Raw genomic sequence first — 15,874 nt, 5'->3', positions numbered from 1 at the left:
CACTCGTGTATTTAGGTTTTGTGCTGCCCTAGGCCTGGTGAAACTCGCGCACCCCTTCCTTTTTAAGACTCGTCCTGTCATTTTCATGGGATAAGGACAGAGGGACAGGGTGGGAGGGGGACAAGGTGGGATGAGCACAGGGGGACAGGGTGGGATGAGCACAGGGGGACAGGGTGGGGTGAGCACAGGGTGGGATGGGGACAGGGTGGGATGAGGACAGGGTGGGAAGAGCACAGGGTGGGAAGAGCACAGGGTGGGATGGGGACAGGGTGGGATGGGGACAGGGTGGGATGAGCACAGGGTGGGATGGGGACAGGGTGGGATGAGCACAGGGTGGGATGAGGACAGGGTGGGATGAGGACAGGGTGGGAAGGGGACAGGGTGGGATGAGCACAGGGGGACAGGGTGGGGTGAGCACAGGGTGGGATGGGGACAGGGTGGGATGAGCACAGGGTGGGATGGGGACAGGGTGGGATGAGCACAGGGTGGGATGGGGACAGGGTGGGATGAGCACAGGGTGGGATGAGCACAGGGTGGGATGGGGACAGGGTGGGATGGGGACAGGGTGGGATGAGGACAGGGTGGGAGGAGCACAGGGTGGGATGGGGACAGGGTGGGATGGGGACAGGGTGGGATGAGCACAGGGTGGGATGGGGACAGGGTGGGATGAGCACAGGGTGGGATGAGGACAGGGTGGGATGGGGACAGGGTGGGATGGGGACAGGGTGGGATGAGCACAGGGTGGGATGGGGACAGGGTGGGATGAGCACAGGGTGGGATGGGGACAGGGTGGGATGAGGACAGGGTGGGATGAGGACAGGGTGGGATGGGGACAGGGTGGGAAGGGGACAGGGTGGGATGGGGACAGGGTGGGATGAGCACAGGGTGGGAAGAGCACAGGGTGGGATGAGGACAGGGTGGGATGGGGACAGGGTGGGATGAGCACAGGGTGGGATGGGGACAGGGTGGGATGGGGACAGGGTGGGATGAGCACAGGGGGACAGGGTGGGGTGAGCACAGGGTGGGATGGGGACAGGGTGGGATGAGCACAGGGTGGGATGGGGACAGGGTGGGATGGGGACAGGGTGGGGTGAGCACAGGGTGGGATGGGGACAGGGTGGGATGGGGACAGGGTGGGATGAGCACAGGGTGGGATGGGGACAGGGTGGGATGGGGACAGGGTGGGATGAGCACAGGGTGGGATGGGGACAGGGTGGGATGGGGACAGGGTGGGATGAGGACAGGGTGGGATGAGGACAGGGTGGGATGGGCACAGGGTGGGATGGGCACAGGGGAACAGAGCATCTTAATTTGGGGGGGGGTAGAGGGTGGTATGGGGATATGTGCTGGGGAGTGATTTGAGAGGTAAGATGATATGTGCTAGTGGGGGGGGGGGATCGGACCCCCCCCCCCACACACACACACACACTAGCACATATCATCTTCCCTCTCAAATCAGTCCCCAGCACATATCACCATACCACCCTCTCCTCTCCCATCACTTCAATAGTTCACCTCGAATCTGCTTAAGGGGGGCTCCTTACCTCCTGCTTACTGTGCAGCACTCGTGTCTCTCCTCGGCTCCTCCTCCTGGCTGTGTACACATTGAGCCATGAGACGGGGAGGAGCCGAAGTGTGACTGTAATGTATTGCAGTCAGTGGAGAGAGAGGGACGGCTGCACTGTCCCCGGTGACCGCGCCACTTTGCGGGGGGCGGAGAAACGGCTCCCCCCCGCGAGCCCCCCTCCTCCCGCACGGAGAGCCGCACAGCTGAATCCTGGAGTTCAGTGCAACTGCACGCTTCGGCACTGAACTCCAGCATTCAGCTGTGCGGCTCTCCGTGCGGGAGGAGGGGGCTCGCGGGGAGCCTGTGAACATAGCAGCAGGCAGACAGGCGAGCCAGCTTGGGGGCCCCCCTCTAGCTCGGGGCCCCAAGCAATTGCTTGCCTTGCCTGTCCTGTTGCGACGGGCCTGCAGATGACGCCCTATTGTTCCTCACTGACCCCTTACTCTCACTTCCCATTCTTCTCTCTGAACTTAATTAATTTCACAAACTTTCCGGCCTATTCATAAACACCAATAAATGTTCAGCGTTACCTATAAATATCCCACCTAACTTATTATCTTCACTACAAAATAGCTTTCGTTTCGTGTGGTCCTCTACTTCATTCAAATACTTGGGCGTTCATATCACATCCTCCCACAAACTATTGTACAATGCTAACTATCTCCCTCTCTTCTCTCAAATTAGATCACTGCTTAAGTCCTGGTTTCCTTACCATATATGCTTTTTAGGTAGGATCTGCGCCTTCAAAATGACTATCCTTCCTAAGCTCCTTTTTTACTTTAGAGCACTCCCTATTAATGTTCCAAAGACACGCATTCAAGCCCTCCAACGGGAAATAAATACATTTATCTGGAATAACAAAAAACCTAGATGCAGCTATGTCCTTATGTATGAATCTCAAACTAAGGGTGGCCTGGGACTCCCCCATCTCTGGGCCTATTTATTAGCAGCCAGACTCACTCACATAGCGTAATGGCACTCCTCCGACACCAACATTCCCTGGCTTAAATTTGAATCCTCTTCGATCTCCCCAATGGTTCCTAAACACATCCTTTGGTCCCGCATAAAACCCCACCAAAATATTATAAAGAAAAATACGATTATAACCCACACCTTACAATTATGGAATAAAATTAATATTTCATACAACGTCTCATCAATAACCCCCCCACTGGCCTCATACTTAGAGAAGAGAAGGGATCGCCGCTCCAGGTGGGTCACTATGTAGAGATGGACTGACTCAGGATACCGTGGGTGCTGGCGATGCACTGACCATGCATAAGATACGAAGAAAGAGGATGGATAGCCGCACTCCAATGACCAAACGGTTGTCTTTTATTCAAAAAAACACAGCAAGTACATCACTTCACAAGGTGCAACAAAGGAACAGGTAGATAGCCGACGCGTTTTGCACTGAGCTAGTGCTTAATCATGGCTAGTGTGCAAACTGGACTGTTTAACCTATATATAGGAAATAGAGGTGAGCATGTGACTCCCATCACCAAATGGCCGGGAGGAATCTGTAATTAGGAGACTCCCCCCCCACATCCGATGGGAGTCACAGCTCACCTGTGCATACTAAAACACATATGTGTGAACACACCTTAATCAACACAAATTCTCTGATCCCTCACAAAACTTCTTTTGCATATATAGAGTGAAAATAAAAAGTATATAAATATATACATAACACAATCATGTAAAACAGAAACACCCTATACAATAAAAAGTTGTGCATAGTACATAAACATAAACATTGTGGCCCGGATTCAAGAAGCAATTGCGTCTGCGTAACCATAGTTACGCAGCGCAATTGCTTACTTGCCCCGGCGTAACGAGTTCTCCTGATTCAGAGAGCTTGTTACGCTGACTACAGCCTAAGATATGCGTGGCATAAGCTTCCTTATGCCTACATATCTTTGGCTGCATTCTTGCGTTGGCCGCTAGGGGGCGTTCCCATTGTGGTCAGCGTATAGTATGCAAATTGCATACTAACGCCGATTCACAACGTTACGCGAGCCCTGCGTACGCAATTTACGTAGTTTCCGTACGGCGTGTTTAGCGTAAGGCTGCCCCTTCTAATAGCAGGGGCAGCCAATGCTAAAGTATACCCATCGTTCCCGCGTTGCGACGTTTGAATTTTACGTAATTTGCGTAAGTGATTCGTGAATGGCGCTGGACGCCATTCACGTTCACTTTGAAGCAAATGACGTTCTTGCGACGTCATTTGCCGCAATGCACATCGGGAAAGTTTCCCGACGGAGCATGCGCTCTACGCTCGGCGCGGGAGCGCGCCTAATTTAAATGATTCCCGCCCCCTACGGGATCATTTACATTAGGCGCCCTTACGCAGGGAAAGTTTACACAGCGCACACGCAATTTACGGAGCTACTGCTCTGTGAATGGCGGGGGCGCAGGGCAAAAACGCTGCCCTGCGCCTCCGTAACAAAGGGGCAAATCTACCTGAATCCGGGCCTATATGTGTAGTGATCTAAACATAACATAGGCATGTGTATATATAGAGATATATATGTCAGAAGACACCCACACATATGGGTGTCTTCTGACATATATATCTCTATATATACATATGCCTATGTTATCACTACACATATAATGTTTATGTTTATGTACTATGCACAACTTTTTATTGTATAGGGTGTTTCTGTTTTACATGATTGTGTTATGTATATATTTATATACTTTTTATTTTCTGTCTATATATGCAAAAGAAGTTTTGTGAGGGATCAGAGAATTTGTGTTGATTAAGGTGTGTTCACACATATGTGTTTTAGTATGCACAGGTGAGCTGTGACTCCCATCGGATGTGGGGGGGGAGTCTCCTAATTACAGATTCCTCCCGGCCATTTGGTGATGGGAGTCACATGCTCACCTCTATTTCCTATATATAGGTTAAACAGTCCAGTTTGCACACTAGCCATGATTAAGCACTAGCTCAGTGCAAAACGCGTCGGCTATCTACCTGTTCCTTTGTTGCACCTTGTGAAGTGATGTACTTGCTGTGTTTTTTTGAATAAAAGACAACCGTTTGGTCATTGGAGTGCAGCTATCCATCCTCTTTCTTCGTATCTTGGCCTCATACTTAGGAGGTCCCAGATTCCCTTCCATCGCTACCAATGTGCCGTTTTATCATAACTGGATACAAAACAAACTGACAACTCTCAGATCCTTGATGATTGACAACAAGTTTCCCTCCTTCCCTATGTTACAAGCTAAATTTAAACTATCTGATTCTGAACTCACTCACTACAATTTGATCCGTGACTTCAATGCTACATACTACTCCATTCAAATCTCTCCCCCTAGCACTCCTTTTGAACACATTTGCATCACCTCCCCCAGAGACAGAGGACTTATCTCACAATTATATAAATTTCTAAATAACTCCCAACAACCTTTGAAAACTGCCCCTATGCTCCACTGGGAAAGGGACTTAGATTGTACCTTTTCCATAGAATCCTGGTATAAAATGTTAGATAACCTGCGCAAAGACAACATAGCCACCGCCTTCAGAGAATCCCCGTTGAAATTGTTCACTAGGTGGTATATGACCCCCTCTAAAATCCACACATTCTACCCCTCTGTCTCCCCCACCTGCTTTAGGGGATGTCCTGATGAAGGCAATTACCTCCACATATTTTGGAGTTGTACACTCTTACAACCCATATGGCAAGCTGCTATAGACAGACTCGAATCCTCTATAAAATGCAAAATCGTCCTTTCTCCACAAATCTGTATCTTATTCATGGATGCTCAAAATATCCCTCGTCCCTGTAATAAATTACTCCACTCATTAATCGGGTCTATCCAATGGATGATAGCTTTGAACTGGAGAACGCACAACCTTTTTTGGTCCCAAGTCCTGTCTAGAATGGAGGCTCTCAGACTAACTGAGAGGATCCATCATACGCTCTCAGATAATATGCAATCCTTTGACAAGAAATGGGTATACTGGTCTCTCCCTCAATAACAACTTCCATTGGGATGATAATATAATACTTAGTTCTCCCTACACCCATAATTTACTCTGTCTGCAGACTTCACGCTGCTATACTCTTTTGTAATAACTGCATATAATCACTGGATATAGTATTTGACTTAACTTGCACTCCCCCTCTCTAATTTATCATCATCTAATATTTCCTCTGTATACAATCCTTATTCAACGCCATGTCACACTGTATAACGTATTCTGTATATACTGTAATTCTGTCATGATTTAATCTTTCCAATAAAGCTTTCGTAAACAAAAAAAAAATATGCTTTACACACATGAGCTTGACAAGTCCTTCCCAAAGCCTGTGAGCTGAAAACTCCATCAAATGGAATAGTGATATCATCATATTCAGTGAAAAGTTCAAACTCCATTAAGGTATAGTCAAATGAAAGAGAGAAATGGGCTGTGCCCCACTATACTGTATCAGATATTAGCAGGGTTGGACTGGCCATTGGGACTACAGGGAGTTTCCCGGTGGGCCGGCTTCAGTGACAGTGGACCGCTGCCCCCCTCCGCCCCTCTGTCTCTCCCTCCCTGCAGCGCTCACCTGGGGGGAAAAAGAAGCAGGGGGAGGACCAGAGGAGCAGGGAGGATGACAGAGGAGCATGGGGGAGGGGACAGACAGCTGACTCAACAGCTATGGCCTGGGAGTTTCTCACTTCTGCCTAATCTTGTCCCATAAGGGGGGGCACCAAACTGATTTTTTTGCCCCGGGGAAAATAATGTCTAGCTTCCCCACTGGTACTGCCTATAAGAGTACCAGTAACAGCCATTCTACTCTAATAAAGTAGAACGGCTAGTGGCTAGTGAAGGGGGAGAGGGGGCTTGGGTGGGCGGGGGGGGGGGGGGGGGGGAGTTGTTCGGCAGCCATGGGAGAGACCTGTCAAAGTGGGCCAGTCTGGATGAAGTCCAGGGCCAAATTTTTGTCCCAGTCCAGCCCTGGATATTAGACACCAAATATCTCATTTATAAAAAGTGTCCTTCAGGCTTTTATAGATCACATATACTGTATGGACAAATCCAACACTTGAAATGTATGCATACTTCAGCCACTGGCCTTTTTAACTGAGGCAATATAAATAAAGCTGACTGCATGTCCAGAAACTCATAAAAAGAAAATGCATATACTTATCATTTTGTAGCCTTGGTTCACACCTTGCGAAAGGAAGCAGGCCACGATGGTCAGAGGTAAACCGATGGTTTTGCTGGTCAAGCTGACTGTATCAGAGGCAGCTGCATTTGCAAAACCCGGTAAGGCTACCTCTGACCATTGTGGCCTGTTAGCTTTCTCTGGGTGTGGGCCAAGACGAGATAATAAATATATGCTGTCAATATTCCTGTTTATGGGTGCCCGTACATGGACAAAAACATATAAACTACAAGCAGTTAAACATACATCTCTCTTGCGAGGCAACAGTGCCCATCAACATGTCAGGACAACAACCCCTGCCCAGCTTCAACCCTAGTTAGCAGGCCTAAATCTCAATACGAAAAAACTGCTATTAGGAACTTTGAAATTTAAATTGATTTGTCAACATTACACTAGCCTCTGTGCACGTATGTGCTATTAGACCAACCTATTTTCCCTTCTTATTAGTCGATGACTCAGATATTCAGATTTGTCCACCGCTGCTTCCTCGGAGAATGTAATGTGAAAGCCCTTTTAGCTAGTTTATGGCACTTGCAAGACATGTCAAAACTTGCAGGCCGCAGGGTCAGAGTTTATGTTCTGCTTGTCGGAATTGGGAGCTTTTGCCCATGAGTAACAAAGTAACGATTCAACGGCATTACTAAACTTACTTCACAACCGGCAAGGCTATTAGCACAATCAGGGCTCTGATTATAAGTGTCCTGTTCAACCCCATCAGTGCAGCTTATCAGTGCCTGTCAGTGCCACCTATTGGTGCCCATCAGTGCCACCTATCAGTGCCCTTCAGTGCTGCCTATCAGTGCCCATCAGTGCTACCTTATCAGTGTAGCCTCATCAGTGGCCATCAGTGCAGCCTCATCTGGGCACATCAGTGCAGCCTCATCAGTGCCAAGCAGCTCAGCCTATCAGTGCTCATCAGCACCCATCAGTGCAGCCTTATCAGAGCACATCAATGAAGAAGAGAAATTACTTATTTGCAAAATGTTGTTGTGTAGCGGGGTATCACCATTTTTGATGTGATATAAAAGACTACCATTGCTGATCGTGAAGGATCTCAGCTCCCTCTTGTGGCCGAGATGGGTTAGAGCTACCTGTTATTTACAGTTTGTTCTGGTACCGCAGAGAATGTTGGGGAATTGAGTTCGGGAGGAGAAGAGACTCCATTTGCCCTGGCCTGTAATAAACTACATTACCCAGAGAGTAGCTGTACAACCCCAATATGCTTTGCCTTCCGGGCAGCCTGAGGTAACGCATAAGTGCACAAACTATTAGTATAAATTATATTGAGGTTTGGCCTGGCCCGCCAAACCATATTGATCAGCTATAATACTCAAAGACTATCTATTTAGCGTTGCATATTGTTGATATTCATTTTATTGCTCGTTGATTGAGTAATTGGTTCTTATACATTGTATAGCATTGTAGAGAGACAGAGAGCTGGGTGAGGTTTGGCAAGGGGGCGTTTCAATGTGTATGAATGAATGAATGAATGAATGAATTACTTGTATAGCGCAACTCATGCGAACTGAATCGCCTCTGGGCGCTTTTTCCAGCCAGAGTCTGCTTGGCTGGTGCGTTCATTTTACCCCGTAGGATCGTGACACGCTTGGGACACACAGTCATACACACAGATATACATATATATACTGGGCCAATTTGGACAAGATCCAATTTACCTACCAGCATGTCTTTGGAGTGTGGGAGGAAACCGGAGTACCCGGAGTAAACCCACGCATGCACAGGGAGAACATGCAAAGTCCAGGCAGATGGTGTCGTGGTCGGGATTTGATCCAGCGACCCTTTTGCTGCTAGGTGAAAGTGCTACTCACTGCACCACTGTGCTGCCCTGTATGTTTTGTTGAAGGGGTCCCCCTTGCTGTGTGCTTACACAGGTCTGTAGGATATTGTAGATCAGCTCACACCTATGTGTTATTATGGTTACTGATCCTGCAGGGCTCTGCAGATATGTTATCACTGTTTTACTCATGTTATTTTGTTTTCATCTAAAGTAAAGTATTACTTTGGTTATCTTGAAGTGTGCCTATCTTTCATACTGCAGGATCCCTTCCATTTAAGGTAACCTTTAATTTGCATAATCTGTTGTAGTGTAACGGGATATTGTGCTTCCCACAAGTTACTGAGGTTCACAACTCCCATATTACCAGTTGTGTCAAGGGAGGGTTTTGAGCCACTTTAAGGGGTTGATCACAGAGTGTAGACCCAAAACAAACCAGCAGCTCCTTCGGCAGTAGTGCTACACGTGGGGCTCGTCCAGGATTTCTACTGCTTTGGCGGTTAACCTCCCCCTAAGAAAAACCCTTGCCAACACCAAAATGGATCCTGTTGCCATCACCAAGTGGTGTGAGGAGGAGAATGCCTCTCCTGATGCCTGTCTGGTGGTTGAGATAAAAGAGGAAGTTTGGACGGAAGAGGAATTGACTCCAGTTCTGAAAATGCTGTCCCCGGATAGGAAGCCCTGGGTGATTGATGTAAAGACAAACACCCAGGTCCCAGGTGAACTTTTTTTTAATATGTCCAGATCTATCTAAAGGGAGTCCTAAATCCACTAGTCAAGCCACTCCCAGTTCAAGCGTGGGACCAAAATCCTCGTCCTTAGCCTCTCTTAACCTAGAACTGTGTGCTGTCCTTGGTGAAATTATTGCCAAGTGCAAGAAGGACCCTGCGGACTATGTGATGGCTGGGTACCAAAAGCTTAGGGTCTTCTCAGGAAGACAACCGGTGCCCTCAGCAGAAGATGGGTTAGAGGAGTGGTTAGACTGCGCCACTCAGGCTTTGGAAGAATGGGAAGTTCCTGAAACCCAGAAGAAACAAAGGGTCACAGAGAACTTGAGGGGCCCCGCTTTAGAGATCATACGCAATCTCAAGCTCAGTAAGAAAAACTGTACAGCCCAAGAGTACCTGAGCGCCCTTCAAGATGTGTACGGTCGAACTGAAAAGGCCACTGAACTCCTTTATCAGTTGGAGTACTGTTACCAGAAGGAAGGGGAGAAAATGATGGAGTTCATAAGACGTTTGGACCGGATCATATACCAGATCTTACTGAAGAAGGTGATGGATCCGAAAAAGGTCGATGAGGTCCGTACACAACAAGTTTAACGGGGTTTGCTCAACCTTTAGACCCTGTGATACATTTGCCTATATGTCTCAGTTTACTGCTCCCTGCTAGCCAGGTTATTGATGTGCTAATGTCCCCTCACTATTTCTAAAGGTTAATTGATCTATTGTGTTGTGTAAAGAAGATCTGTGTTTACCCTTAAAAGATGTGTATTGTATCATCAGGCTAAATGATTAGAGAAGTGGGATGTTAATTATTCTGATTGCTTCAGTGTAGTAATTAACTCCCCTGATGTCTTTATCTAAAGAAATGTGTCTGCATGGTCGGCTCCGACTTGTCTCCTATAATCTGTATGGGAAACCCCACTGTGTGAGGGGGGGCGTTCCTAACAGGCTGTAACCACATATAAGCTGAGTTTTTGTGTCATTAAAGTGTCTTGTTCTAGCAGTAAGCTGGTCTCATGTGTGGCTTTCTGGGCGATTCCAGGGATATCCCTCCTCGTGGAATATTGGGGTGATTGTCGTTATGGGAAGAAGGGAACGTTGACGGGGATATCATACCGATACCGTCACAATTGGTTGGTAGCAGCGGGATCTTCCCTTCTATTCCCCATCACACCCGGATTCCAAGCAGACACTGGAAGAACTACTGGAAGTTCGTGGAAGGATTGCTAGCAACAAAACCAAGCGGGTCATCATAGCAGAATTAATGGAGCTAGACCAGGAGGAGGGGATTGCAGCAACGCCAGCAGTACAAGAGATGGAGACACCAGTGATTCAGGAGGAGTCACCAACCAACAAGCTAATGAGAGAGAAGCTAGCGTGGTTCGGCCCGAACCCAACGCCGGATGTGGTTCTGAAAGTGATGGACCTGTTAGCGGAGGAGGCTAAACAAATAAGGGACGCAGAACTACAGTTAAAACTGGCAGCAGTCCAACAAGCAGCCGCACATTCTACGAACAGTGAGTACAGCACAGCAGACACAAGGAAGATTCCGTTTAGCGCTTTTAAAGCTTTTGATGAAAAGGACTGTGAGATTGATAACTACCTGGCGGATTTTGAGCGACAATGTAACCTGCACCGAATTGCTAGAAGAGAGTGGGTTGCAATATTGTCAGGCAAACTGTCAGGCAAAGCTTCTGATGCTTTCCGGACCGTGCCAGATCAGGATATCCATAGCTACGCCCGGGTTAAAGAAGCGCTCCTGGCTCATTATGCAGTAACCCCAGAGTCCCACCGACAGAAGTTCAGGGACTCACGCAAAACCACGAAAGACTCTTACGCAGAATGGGCATGCCAGCTGTCCCTGTCGGCCTCTAACTGGGTTAACAGCAGCCAGGCCACCACCGCAGAGGACATTTTGCAACTAATGCTCCTGGAGCAATTTTACAATCACATCCAGACGGATGTCAAAGATTGGGTGAGAGATCGCAGGCCCATGACTCTACCAGAGGCCGCGAAGTTGGCGGATGAATATGCGGATACTCGCAAGACAAACCAGGTCACACCACGGGTACAACCTCCACCACAAACGGTGCCCTCACACCCACCAGCCGCTAGATACCAACCTCCTAACAGACCGATGACATCTAGCCCTCGCTATCCACGCCAGGAGGACAACGAACAACGCTGCTTCCGGTGCAAACAGCTGGGTCACTTTAAGCAGAATTGCCCCATGAGTGACAACACCAGGTCAAATTGGTCTCAACCTGGATACCGCCCACCAGCAGCAGCCCATTGTGTAGACTCGGCTTGGGATCTCCAGGAGCTGGGTCCGGAAGAACCATCGGACACCGTTTACGAAGTCCTCACGGTACAATCTGGTATTACGGACAACAGGGAACACCATTGTCAGCTGGTCATAGGCGACAGCCATGAGACGGAGGGGCCCTGGAGGGAGCTGGGCAGAAAGAGGCACCGCCAGCCACCCTTCAAGAAGAAGAGGTCCTGGAAGCCGTATAACAAGCTGACCTGGGAGGAGAAAAAGCGACTGGAGGAGAGGGAGTCGCAGCGGGCATCCCAGATGCGGGCCGAGATGTTCACCAAGGGCCCACCGGTGGCCCCTTACACCACCACCCAGTTCCTGATGATGAAGGACCACGTGGAGAGCCTGCAGGACATGAGCAAGCAGGAGCTGATCCGTGAGTACATAGAGCTGGAGGAATGCATAAGCCGCATGGAGGAGGAGAACAACCACCTGAGGTCACAGCAGGCTGACCCCCCCAGGCTCCATGAACTGGAGATGGAGCTGGAGAAGCTCCAAGAGGAGAACCGGCGGCTGCGGAGGGAGCAGGGGGTGGCTGATCTTATGGGGCTCTGATTCCCCTCCCCCCCCCCCCGGACTCTGAGCACCAGTGCTACAGCATTTCAACAAATATAACTTTTTCTTTTTATGAATCTCCTGTGATTGTCACTTCAGAGCCATAACCTGCCCCCTCCCATAGCGGGACACCTAGATGGCGACGCACAGACCCATTCGCTGTCTTCACACTGACTTCTGGTGACTTTGCAGATCGCACAAAGACTTGGGGACTGAACGGCGTGTGATCTGACGACCCGGTGACATACCTGAGTCTGAAGCAGTTGTCAAGGGAGGTCAGTCATGCCAATGGAGTTAACCTCGGACTAAAAGCTCTGAACCCGTCAACCCTACTGGACCAGGGAAGGTCCAACCGGGTTTGCCGGAGCAGGGAGCAAAAGGGGGGCCATTGTGATACATTTGCCTATATGTCTCAGTTTACTGCTCCCTGCTAGCCAGGTTATTGATGTGCTAATGTCCCCTCACTATTTCTAAAGGTTAATTGATCTATTGTGTTGTGTAAAGAAGATCTGTGTTTACCCTTAAAAGATGTGTATTGTATCATCAGGCTAAATGATTAGAGAAGTGGGATGTTAATTATTCTGATTGCTTCAGTGTAGTAATTAACTCCCCTGATGTCTTTATCTAAAGAAATGTGTCTGCATGGTCGGCTCCGACTTGTCTCCTATAATCTGTATGGGAAACCCCACTGTGTGAGGGGGGGGCGTTCCTAACAGGCTGTAACCACATATAAGCTGAGTTTTTGTGTCATTAAAGTGTCTTGTTCTAGCAGTAAGCTGGTCTCATGTGTGGCTTTCTGGGCGATTCCAGGGATATCCCTCCTCGTGGAATATTGGGGTGATTGTCGTTATGGGAAGAAGGGAACGTTGACGGGGATATCATACCGATACCGTCACAGACCCCATCGCCCTTGTTCTGCGAACCCGCCCAGCAGGGAGTGTCCTGGAATACCCTGATCTAATCAGGTTAGTCAGGGAAGAAGAAATGATGCTGGATAATAAGAGAGAACCCCAGAAGTCTGAACCTACTGCTAAAGTCAGAACCATCGGTGCTGAGGAGGGGTTCAATCAGGTGGAGCTCTTGAAGGCCCAAGTGTCTCAGTTGATAGAATTGGTGACTGCCCTGACAAGTCAAGCAACTAAGACACCGAGTAGGGATGCTCCGTCAGAATCAAGGAAACCTCCCAGTTCCAACACTGATTTACTAAGGAAAACTTCAGAGGGCCCCGGTAAAGGAGTCAACCGGGTGTCCACGGGTCTCAGTTGATTTCAAGACATTATCTAACAAAAAAAGCAGCATCGGGGGTACAAGTCTCTGCCAAGTGCCCCTGTCGTTGTCTCTGGGTAGTCAAATATCGTCCCTCATATGACCCAAGCTGCTAAAAGGCGGGAGATCAATGCACGCCAGGTCCAACAAGGGTTCAAACTTAATAGGAATTCACTGAAGAAAGAAGTAAAGGTACAGACGGCGGAATCAAATGAGAAGGTGCCAAGAAAGAAGTTTCCTGCCAAATTAGTGGGACCTTCCCCGATAGTTTCAGTTAAAGTAGAAGGAATGTACGCCTAGGGCCTCCTTGACACTGGAGCCCAAGTGACTCTCCTATATAGGGACTTCTATGACAGACACCTTAAGCACTTGCCGCTACGCAAGCTGGAAGAGCTAGAGATCTGGGGAATCGGCACCCAAAACTTCCCTTATGATGGATACTTGCCAATTAAATTGACTTTTGACCCCTCAGTGGCAGGGGAAGCTGAAACTTTCGATACTCTGGCAATAGTCTGCCCCCGTCCACCAGGAGCCGGGAAAAAGTTCTCTCATCATAGGGACTAACACCGACTTAGTCCGGAGGCTCCTGGCACCTCTAGCTCAAGAACAGGATACTCCACCTTCAAGGGCGCATCCAATGCTGAGGCAGGCCTACCAGCGCCTAGTCCTGGAAAAGAAGGCTCCCACAGAAGGAGTCGGTAGGATCTGGAGACTGGGAAGAAGTGAAAGGATGCTGCAGCCAGGAGAAGTGACCTGCTTAAAGGCTTCTGTGAAGCTCACCTGGAGGCAACCAGACCCTTTCGTTGTTCTAGAAGCAGACCCACAGAGCAGCAAGGGGATAGAAGTGGTCCCTGAAGTGGTCCCATTGAAGGCACTGCAGAGGAATCATGGGAAGGTCTCGGTGAGCATCAGAAACACCACGACCGCACCAGTGAAGGTACCGGCCAGAATGTTGCTGGGTCAAGTGAACTTAGCCATCCCAATCGCTCCATCTGATTGGAAGAAGGAAGAAGGGGGCGAAGGAATGCTGGAAAAGCTTTGCACAGGGGACACGGCCCTCCCACCAGAATGGAGAGGAAGGGCCAGAGCTCAGTTGGCCAGATGGCAGAAAATCTTTTCTAAGGATGAATATGACGTGGGGTGTGCAAAGAGTGCCACTCACACGATCCGCCTAGAAGAAGACAAACCATTCAGGGAAAGAGTCAGACGGTTTCCTCTAGGAGACTTGGAAGACTTGCGTGAACAACTGGCGGAGCTCAAGAGGACAGGAATAATCCGAGAATCTAGAAGTCCTTATGCCTCCCCGATCGTGGTAGTTCGAAAGAAGAATGGGTCCCTAAGATTGTGCATCGACTACCGAACGTTGAACCGAAGAACTGTCCCTGATCAGTATACTACCCCCAGGATAGAAGATGCCCTACAGAGTTTATCGGCGGCCAAATGGTTCAGTGTGATGTACCTGAAGAGTGGGTACTACCAAATTCCCATGCATCCTGGAGACAGGGAGAAGACAGCTTTTATTACTTCAGTGTGATTCTTCGAATTCAATTGCATGCCTCAGGGCCTATCGGGGGCCCCAGCCACTTTCCAGAGGCTGATGGAGAGGACAGTAGGGGACATGAACCTGATAGAATTCCTGGTATACTTGGATGATGTCATTGTATTTGGCAAAACCCTGGAAGAGCATGAAGAAAGGCTGGAAAAGGTCTTAAAGAGACTTCATGAGAAAGGACTGAAGCTGTCCCCAGAAAAGTGTAAATTTTATCAGTCTTCAGTCCACTACCTGGGTCACATTGTGTCTGGTAAAGGGGTGGCTACAGATCCAGAGAAGTTGGATGCTGTTACTTCCTGGCCGAGGCCTACTAACATGACTGAACTCTGATCATTCCTGGGTTTTTGCTCCTACTACAGAAGATTCGTGGAGGTGTTTGCCAAGATAGCCAGACCCTTGAATGAGTTGCTGAAGATAGAAGGGAAAGATGAAGTCCCAGAGGCGATTAAGCCTGTGAAGCTCACTTCAGGGCCCAGGAAATCCAAGGAGTCGATCCAGGATCAGTGGAACCCTGAATGTGAAGAGGCTTTTATCTAGTTAAAAAAAAGCCTTACCACGGCTCCTGTCCTGGCCTATGCAGATCCCAAGAGACCGTATAAAATGCACGTTGATGCCAGCTGAGATGGATTGGGTGGGGTGTTATACCAAGAATATGATGGTCACCTGCGTCTAGTCGCATACGTGAATAGGAGCCTGGTCCCAGCAGAGAAGCATTACCTGACACATAAACTTGGATTTCTGGCTCTCAAGTGGGCTGTTGTGGATAAGCTAAAGGACTATCTGTATGGGGCCTAATTTGTGGTGGGAACTGATAACAACCCACTCACCTACCTCCTCACTACCACCAAGCTGGATGCTACAGGACATCGGTGGCTGGCAGCCCTCTCAGGATTTACCTTTAGCCTGAAGTATCGACCAGATGCTGG

Source organism: Rana temporaria, chromosome 2 (assembly GCF_905171775.1).
Source record: "Rana temporaria chromosome 2, aRanTem1.1, whole genome shotgun sequence".
In the NCBI taxonomy this organism is placed as follows: domain Eukaryota; kingdom Metazoa; phylum Chordata; class Amphibia; order Anura; family Ranidae; genus Rana; species Rana temporaria.
This window is presented reverse-complemented; position numbering follows the sequence as displayed.